The sequence below is a fragment of the Silene latifolia genome, chromosome 2, assembly GCF_048544455.1.
Source record: "Silene latifolia isolate original U9 population chromosome 2, ASM4854445v1, whole genome shotgun sequence".
Taxonomy (NCBI): domain Eukaryota; kingdom Viridiplantae; phylum Streptophyta; class Magnoliopsida; order Caryophyllales; family Caryophyllaceae; genus Silene; species Silene latifolia.
This window is the reverse complement of record NC_133527.1, coordinates 35,359,217-35,368,719: the sequence shown is the minus strand read 5'-3', so window position 1 is coordinate 35,368,719 and position 9,503 is coordinate 35,359,217. Positions and strand designations below refer to the sequence as shown.

Genomic DNA, 9,503 nt, shown 5'->3' with positions numbered 1-9,503 from the left:
ATTTCCGTCTAAACTTTAGACTGTCACATTTCATGTTTGTACCTAATTTAATATGGACCAATCAAAAACCAACAACACATTCCCTCACCTTCAAAATATCTACTATTATCATTATTATATATTATTATTATTATTATTATTATATATTATTATTGTTGTTGTTTTGTAACCCGTCCCCACCCCCCTTTTATACTCCGTCTTCTTCTTCTTTTCCTGCAAAAACAAACAACAACCACAAACAATACTCAGCTACACTCAACCTCCATTTTCGCACCTTCAAACTCCGATCCCGCTTTCATTTCTCGACCAAACTCGATGATTTTTACACCTTTAGCTTCCTCTCTTCTTCCTCCTCATTTCTAGGTAAGAAAGTCTTAACTTTGTTGAATTTTCGAAATGGGCGATTTGTTACAAACTCGGTTCGTGACTCTTGTTACTCGTTTTTCTTCACTTTTAGTTGAAGAGTGAGGATAGGCTCGTGTTTTGGACCTTCTTACTCTGGAATTTGCAAGGATAAAGGTAACGGTGATAGGTTACTCGACAATGTGTCGATTTTTCGTTCTATAAGCTCGTTTTTAGTCGTCCTGCGTATTAAAGTTGTGCCCTTTATAGTTGCTTCCATTCATGTGGTTAAATATGCTCTTTGATGGTCCTCTTGAGTGCCCATCCGAAGGATTTAGTGACTTGCCTTCATACGTAGCTTGTGCATATTATGGTGCGGTTTTGGGACCGTGAAAGACGGATACTTTGTGTCGAAATTTGGTATGGTTTTAATTGGCTTTTGTAGACTGTTTTGAGCTTGTGTCATTCATGGGAGTTCCTGTCTTAATTTCGTATCAGCTGTGTCCCAGTCTAACTCTTCCTAGGACGGTGTCACTCTCTGTTTTTCCACCGTGGTCAGGTGGTGTGGTGGCCGTCACGGCCTGGTTGTGTTGCATTCTAGCAGCTCTTGCAGGTGCTGTCTCGGTATGGTCGTGTGCGGTACCGTTTTGTGATGTTTAACGGGTTGTGTGGGACTGTTTCTACTCGGGGTGTGCTTGGTTTTGGGGTAGCTGTTTGGACGGGTTTTTGATTACTAGTGGTGGTTTGAATGGTGACCGTTTGGGTGGTAACCGGGTTTGTATGGGTCGGGATTTTGGTTGTCCAAATGACGTCCTTGGGTTGTATATTGAGTAATTTTGGGCGCGATTTGGTATGATTGAATTAATTTAATTTCCGTCTCATATTTATATAACACAACTCGTTTATATTTCGTTTACTTATTATTTCAATTGGGTTTATTTGACATTAAAAGTTGGGCTCATTATATTCTAATTATTGGGCTTGACTTGTAGTTTGGGCCATACTCATATTACGGGTGCTTTTGGGCGCTAGTTTAGTTCATTTGAAATTTGTTTATTTCCCGTCTCGTATTTTATATAACCTAATTCGATTAAATATCGCTCTTAGACATGTTAATTTATTTGGACTTGTCATAATCCTTTACTTGGGCTTGACATATTTTATTCGTTGGGCTTGGCATTATTTATTTGTTGGGCTCATCGACTTTTACTTCGTGGGCTCAACCCCTCATGTTTGTTGGACTCAAATTCTTAAAGGTTTTGGACTCATATTCTTTTCTCTTTTGGACTCACTACTTTTGTATCTTTGGACTCGCTTTGTCACATGTAATCGATTGTATGCATTTCGTAAATTTTCACATGACGTAAATTATTCATTATCACTTATTATATTTTATTTAACCGGCATGTTAAATTAGGAAATGGAATATCTATTAATATAGGATAAGTATGAGTCATTATTTTAAATGGTTATTTGTGAAGAGTCATATTCTTGATAATGCCTTGTATTGTTCCGTTGTGAGAGTCTTGGTCCTATCGGATACTAGGGGTGAGCTATAAGCCCTCTAGTTGCGATATGATCGTTGGGATTAATGTTCCCATCTGTACTCATGGTGAGATGCAAGCCATGAGTATGAATGTGACATTTATGGTCCCGTGTCATATGATGTTTGCATGATCATTCTTACTCTTATTGTGACTCAAGTGTGACATTTTACATTGTGTGACTACTTGACATTCCTTATTTATTTGCCCTCGGACATTGGGTCACGGTTAGGTGCCATTGTTTCCGAGTTGGGCTATTTTTCCTTCCGCCTCTTCGGACCGGGGGTCACGGTTAGGTGACAAGGTTCCGATTTGGGGTTACTCGACTTTCGGGCACGGTTAGGTGCACCATGTTTCGAGTCTTGGATACGATTTGGTATCGTGTGTCGAATCGGGTGTCGTCCATCCCGAGAGTCTGGCCAGGTTTAGACTAGGACCGTATTATGATCGTCGTCCTACCAAGAGGTTGGAGTCTAGATGGTTTGTCTTGTGAGTTCATACTAAGTATATGTTTTACACTTGTTGAGTCGTGTCAACATAAGTGGGTTGACTTGGTGATTCTATTTCCTTGATTGCATATTCATCCTCATGCACCATGCCTATTCTATTAAGAAAGTATTATGCCCGTTTCACCATGATTGTTCATTATATCTCCTTATTCTTCATTGTTCACATATGTTGCATGATTAATATGTTTGTTTAAGTGTTGTTTGTTACATGCTTTTCGACATATTGTGGCTGGGAGAACCTTGAGTTACTCCCCACTGACTGTGGCGTTCATGTTTACATGAATGACAGGTTTGAAGATGCTTACGTGGGGAAGACGTGTGGGCTAGCGAGAACTAAACCCTTGGGCCTTAGTTTCTAATTTAGAAACCTTTTATCTGTTTATTCGTGGGATATCTTTTCCCCGCTTTCTAGACTTGGGTTGTAATGACCTATTAATGTCTATTGTAGTATTTGTTTCATTTCGTTTTTGGCACCCGCGTGCTAATCTTTAGCTAGTAATTTAAAAGTTTTTAAAATCTCACTAATTTCCGCATTAATTTATTATTTATATTTTCCGCTTTATCGCGGGGTGTCACAGTTGGTATCAGAGCATATGTTGCTCCCGACGCACACACGTGTACCCCAAATTTAAACGGAACTTGACCTTGAATAATGAATGAGAGATGGGTAGACTTAAGGACCTAAGGTGGTAGTCTGTAGTGTGTTTGCTCTTTGTTAGGTTCTAACGTGTTTGTTGATTGTCATTTGATAATTTTTGTATCCTTGGATCAATAACCGCGAGCTTACCTATGCGAAGATCAAGATTTGGTGACTATTGACGAGCATTGAAGATTTGTTCAACTTTTGAAGAACGCTTCTTCTCCCTCGGAGTTTTTCCTCCATCTTTATGTACCTTGCCTTGCTCTTTACTTCTTAATGTCTGCTTCTTCTAAACTCTCTTTTCTTATTCCTTGGGAATTCCCCTTGTACCCCCTTAACTTGTCCTTTGTTCCTCTTTTGGCCTCCCTTAACACCTTTTTAGAGTACTCTTTCCTTTGTGGAATGTTAACCATAGTTGGATAATTTGACTTTTGTGGAGTTTGTTTGTGTTTGACCCTTAACCCTGGTTTTGAGAGGTCGTGATGTTAGAAAGACTTAGGTAATGTGATGAGACATACTTAGTGATTCTTATACCTAGTTCCTCGACAAAGTGAGTATAATTGATTGGTGGATTCTTTGTGTTAGGAATGAGTTGCCTATGCGATTAAAGTTATGGAACTTGGCTTTGCTGTTTATGTTTGAGATTTGAAAGCTTAGTAGGTTGAGCGTCGTTACCTTAGGAGTAAACATGAGATAAGTTTAGAATATGAAATTGGAAGAAAACCCATTTTTAGATGATAATGATCCCGTATAGATTGGTGATGTGATTTGATGTTAGTTGTTCCTTAAGAATTTTGTTGAGAAGTCTTCGTTAATTCATTCTTTGGTTTTTAAAACATTGAGGTTGTGTCGAGTGCTTGAGATAAAGAGATTCTTTTATACTTGAGTGGTAGATTTGCTTTAGGGAAATCCTAATATGTGATAAGATAGGTGGAAGAGGTATCTAACCGTTTTATCAACCCTTAAGCGAGCGTTTATTTTACCTTGACCCTTGTTTTGGGATTTGGTCGTTTTGTTATGGAGGTATAATATCCTAATAGGCGTGACCTTGTTAGAGAGAACTTTAAGTCTCAGAAAGCTTTTGGTTTAAGCCTTAAAATCCTCTTTCGTACCTTTAATCATTTTCCTCCCTTTCGTTCATACCTTGGTTGGATTTGATTCTTAAGTATAAAGGTTTACTCGTTATTTCCTTGCCTTGAATACCTCTCTAATTCTAATATCTCTTAGTGGTGTTAACTAGTTATCTTTATTATTTGACTCCTTTAATCTCACATCTCGTCATGTTCATGTATCCCTTTGAAATTTCCTATCATTTCCTGACCTGGTTATTACTCTTGTTTCCTTAGTAGAGTGATGGCATTGTTGGCTACGTTGTAGAGTGAGTGAGATGCTCCTTGAGGATTCTTTGTGAGTCTTGTTTTCGTCGAAGTTGGATTAGTAGAACTTAAGTTAGGTTGAGTAGGAAAATTCGTATGAGATACCTATTTATCTTTTTGGTTGGTGATCTTTATAATTTGGGGAATGTGATCATCTATGCTTGTGAATTCGGGTGTGAATAAGATTTTGTTCGGAGTGTTAGAATTGTATAAGGAACTTGGGATTATGATCTTTGATTAAGGATTTTACCAAAGTGAGAACTCATAGTGGTCGATAGTTGGATATGAGTGTAACTCTTTTAGTAGTTTTGATCTGGTCTCGTGGAAATCGTTGGTAGATGATTGATATTTGAGAGTTATGGAATCACAACTGCGGTGGAGTGCCTTGACCCACGGAATAGCATAGGAGTAAGTGTGTAAGTGTTTTGAGGAAATCCTTGGGAGTTAAGTGGTTAGGAGTTTTGTGGTTAGGAAGTTTTGGGCCGTTCGGGATGACATCGTTGTTTCAGGTTTGAATATCTGGCGTTTCCTTGTGGTCTAATTTCCCTTTCTCCTTGATCATAAGTGATACCGTTCATACCTCCTTTCCTCGCTTCATCATGCTCCCCCTTTAAATTTGATGCTTATGACCTGTGAAACTCTATCTTTTACATCCTTGTAACTTTGATTTCAAGTCTTGCCCTATGAAATTCATCGTAGCTCTTTTTATTGGTTAGGTTTGGACTCTCTTAGCGTAATTGGTATTTATGATGTCCAAATTGCCTTTCATTTTATACAATGCCTAAACTTTCAAGCTACCATTTTTGTTCCATTGTTAAAAGTTTGTGTTGCTTTTACAAAACCTTACCCCTTTTAAAAGGATTGAAAATGAAAATTTGGTTTAGTTTCCTATTTGTTCTTGGAATATAGACTACTTTATCATGATTTTAATTGCTAAACATGTGATTTCTCAAAATTTTATCCAATTTCTGTTAAACTTTGATCTATTTTATGATTTTGTTAAAGTATAATGTTATATTTTCAGGAATTTAATTCCCTTCTGAGTTTAAATGAGAAATCTTCATTTCTATTTTGGCTTTTACAAGAGAAAATTTGAGTGGATTGCCTTTTTCTTTTGATTTTGACGTTGATCGGATGATAGAACTTGTTATTGGAGACGTTTGATAACTTGTTCTACGCTTGTCGGCGAGTGGTTTTTGGTTTAAATTTGTCTTTGACTTGGAAAGTTGGCGTTCTTGTGTGCACGACAAGAGCAATTTCGTTCCATGAATGAGACTTATACTTTTGAAAACTCTTCATTTATGTTTTTGAAAGTATTTTGATTTTCAATTTATACAAATGATTTGCCTTTTTACCTTATCTTTGATTTGGAATGTGATGTTCTTGAATACGTAACGAGAACACTTTCGTTCCTTTGATGAGAATATGGTTCTGTTTAAAATTTTATGTGAAACTTTTGAAAGAATTATAATTCTTACGATAAGTAACCTTTTATTGTTTTGGTTACCAACTTTAAAAGTCCAATTTTATTTTTATAACCTTTCATTTCTACTTTCAAGTTTCGAGGACGAAACTTTTTAAAAGGTGGGATGATTGTAACACCCGCGAATTTTCTATTTTGACATTTAAAATTTATTAAACCGTTTGACTACTTTATTTTATAATTTTGAATTATTCAATTTAATTAAATTTATGTCAGACACGATTTTATAAACGTATTATATAAAAGCTCATTTTTATAAAAATACGTATTACTAAATTATATTTTTGAGGCGTAATTTATATAATAATATATATATACGTATCTTGGTCGGATGATATTAGTGACAATAATAATGACCGTAATAACAAGTCCCGTCTCAATTTCCGTCTAAACTTTAGACTGTCACATTTCATGTTTGTACCTAATTTAATATGGACCAATCAAAAACCAACAACACATTCCCTCACCTTCAAAATATCTACTATTATCATTATTATATATTATTATTATTATTATTATATATTATTATTGTTGTTGTTTTGTAACCCGTCCCCACCCCCCTTTTATACTCCGTCTTCTTCTTCTTTTCCTGCAAAAACAAACAACAACCGCAAACAATACTCAGCTACACTCAACCTCCATTTTCGCACCTTCAAACTCCGATCCCGCTTTCATTTCTCGACCAAACTCGATGATTTTTACACCTTTAGCTTCCTCTCTTCTTCCTCCTCATTTCTAGGTAAGAAAGTCTTAACTTTGTTGAATTTTCGAAATGGGCGATTTGTTACAAACTCGGTTCGTGACTCTTGTTACTCGTTTTTCTTCACTTTTAGTTGAAGAGTGAGGATAGGCTCGTGTTTTGGACCTTCTTACTCTGGAATTTGCAAGGATAAAGGTAACGGTGATAGGTTACTCGACAATGTGTCGATTTTTCGTTCTATAAGCTCGTTTTTAGTCGTCCTGCGTATTAAAGTTGTGCCCTTTATAGTTGCTTCCATTCATGTGGTTAAATATGCTCTTTGATGGTCCTCTTGAGTGCCCATCCGAAGGATTTAGTGACTTGCCTTCATACGTAGCTTGTGCATATTATGGTGCGGTTTTGGGACCGTGAAAGACGGATACTTTGTGTCGAAATTTGGTATGGTTTTAATTGGCTTTTGTAGACTGTTTTGAGCTTGTGTCATTCATGGGAGTTCCTGTCTTAATTTCGTATCAGCTGTGTCCCAGTCTAACTCTTCCTAGACGGTGTCACTCTTTTTTTCCACCGTGGTCAGGTGGTGTGGTGGCCGTCACGGCCTGGTTGTGTTGCATTCTAGCGGCTCTTGCAGTCTTTGTCTCGGTATGGTCGTGTGCGGTACCGTTTTTGTGATTTTTAACGGGTTGTGTGGGACTGTTTATACTAGGGGTGTGCTTGGTTTTGGGGTAGCTGTTTGGACGGGTTTTTGATTACTAGTGGTGGTTTGAATGGTGACCGTTTGGGTGGTAACCGGGTTTGTATGGGTCGGGATTTTGGTTGTCCAAATGACGTCCTTGGGTTGTATATTGAGTAATTTTGGGCGCGATTTGGTATGATTGAATTAATTTAATTTCCGTCTCATATTTATATAACACAACTCGTTTATATTTCGTTTACTTATTATTTCAATTGGGTTTATTTGACATTAAAAGTTGGGCTCATTATATTCTAATTATTGGGCTTGACTTGTAGTTTGGGCCATACTCATATTACGGGTGCTTTTGGGCGCTAGTTTAGTTCATTTGAAATTTGTTTATTTCCCGTCTCGTATTTTATATAACCTAATTCGATTAAATATCGCTCTTAGACATGTTAATTTATTTGGACTTGTCATAATCCTTTACTTGGGCTTGACATATTTTATTCGTTGGGCTTGGCATTATTTATTTGTTGGGCTCATCGACTTTTACTTCGTGGGCTCAACCCCTCATGTTTGTTGGACTCAAATTCTTAAAGGTTTTGGACTCATATTCTTTTCTCTTTTGGACTCACTACTTTTGTATCTTTGGACTCGCTTTGTCACATGTAATCGATTGTATGCATTTCGTAAATTTTCACATGACGTAAATTATTCATTATCACTTATTATATTTTATTTAACCGGCATGTTAAATTAGGAAATGGAATATCTATTAATATAGGATAAGTATGAGTCATTATTTTAAATGGTTATTTGTGAAGAGTCATATTCTTGATAATGCCTTGTATTGTTCCGTTGTGAGAGTCTTGGTCCTATCGGATACTAGGGGTGAGCTATAAGCCCTCTAGTTGCGATATGATCGTTGGGATTAATGTTCCCATCTGTACTCATGGTGGGATGCAAGCCATGAGTATGAATGTGACATTTATGGTCCCGTGTCATATGATGTTTGCATGATCATTCTTACTCTTATTGTGACTCAAGTGTGACATTTTACATTGTGTGACTACTTGACATTCCTTATTTATTTGCCCTCGGACATTGGGTCACGGTTAGGTGCCATTGTTTCCGAGTTGGGCTATTTTTCCTTCCGCCTCTTCGGACCGGGGGTCACGGTTAGGTGACAAGGTTCCGATTTGGGGTTACTCGACTTTCGGGCACGGTTAGGTGCACCATGTTTCGAGTCTTGGATACGATTTGGTATCGTGTGTCGACGGGTGTCGTCCATCCCGAGAGTCTGGCCAGGTTTAGACTAGGACCGTATTATGATCGTCGTCCTACCAAGAGGTTGGAGTCTAGATGGTTTGTCTTGTGAGTTCATACTAAGTATATGTTTTACACTTGTTGAGTCGTGTCAACATAAGTGAGTTGACTTGGTGATTCTATTTCCTTGATTGCATATTCATCCTCATGCACCATGCCTATTCTATTAAGAAAGTATTATGCCCGTTTCACCATGATTGTTCATTATATCTCCTTATTCTTCATTGTTCACATATGTTGCATGATTAATATGTTTGTTTAAGTGTTGTTTGTTACATGCTTTTCGACATATTGTGGCTGGGAGAACCTTGAGTTACTCCCCACTGACTGTGGCGTTCATGTTTACATGAATGACAGGTTTGAAGATGCTTACGTGGGGAAGACGTGTGGGCTAGCGAGAACTAAACCCTTGGGCCTTAGTTTCTAATTTAGAAACCTTTTATCTGTTTATTCGTGGGATATCTTTTCCCCGCTTTCTAGACTTGGGTTGTAATGACCTATTAATGTCTATTGTAGTATTTGTTTCATTTCGTTTTTGGCACCCGCGTGCTAATCTTTAGCTAGTAATTTAAAAGTTTTTAAAATCTCACTAATTTCCGCATTAATTTATTATTTATATTTTCCGCTTTATCGCGGGGTGTCACATGTAGTCATGCTACGTTCCATTCGGATAATCTTAGCGATTGCCGCATTTCATGACTATGAAATTTGGCAAATGGATGTGAAAACCGCCTTCTTAAACGGTTATTTGGAGGAAGAGTTGTACATGGTGAAACCTCAAGGTTTCATAGATCATGAACATCCTAAGAAAGTATGCAAGCTTAGGCGTTCCATTTATGGACTTAAGCAAGCTTCTCGGAGTTGGAATCATCGTTTCGACCAAGTGATAAAAGAGTATGGTTTCACTCGA

General features: G+C 37.4%; 2 long non-coding RNA genes across 2 annotated transcripts; both read left to right on the top strand.

The window, feature by feature from the left end:
- Window positions 1-229: 229 nt before the first annotated feature.
- On the top strand, window positions 230-2,921 carry LOC141629225 (uncharacterized). Its single transcript, XR_012537249.1, has 3 exons — window positions 230-363; window positions 458-519; window positions 2,685-2,921. It is a non-coding gene; the product is annotated as an uncharacterized LOC141629225 (long non-coding RNA).
- Window positions 2,922-6,445: 3,524 nt separating this feature from the next.
- On the top strand, window positions 6,446-9,187 carry LOC141629221 (uncharacterized). The gene is made up of 3 exons (XR_012537248.1): window positions 6,446-6,633; window positions 6,728-6,789; window positions 8,951-9,187. It is a non-coding gene; the product is annotated as an uncharacterized LOC141629221 (long non-coding RNA).
- Window positions 9,188-9,503: the final 316 nt, after the last annotated feature.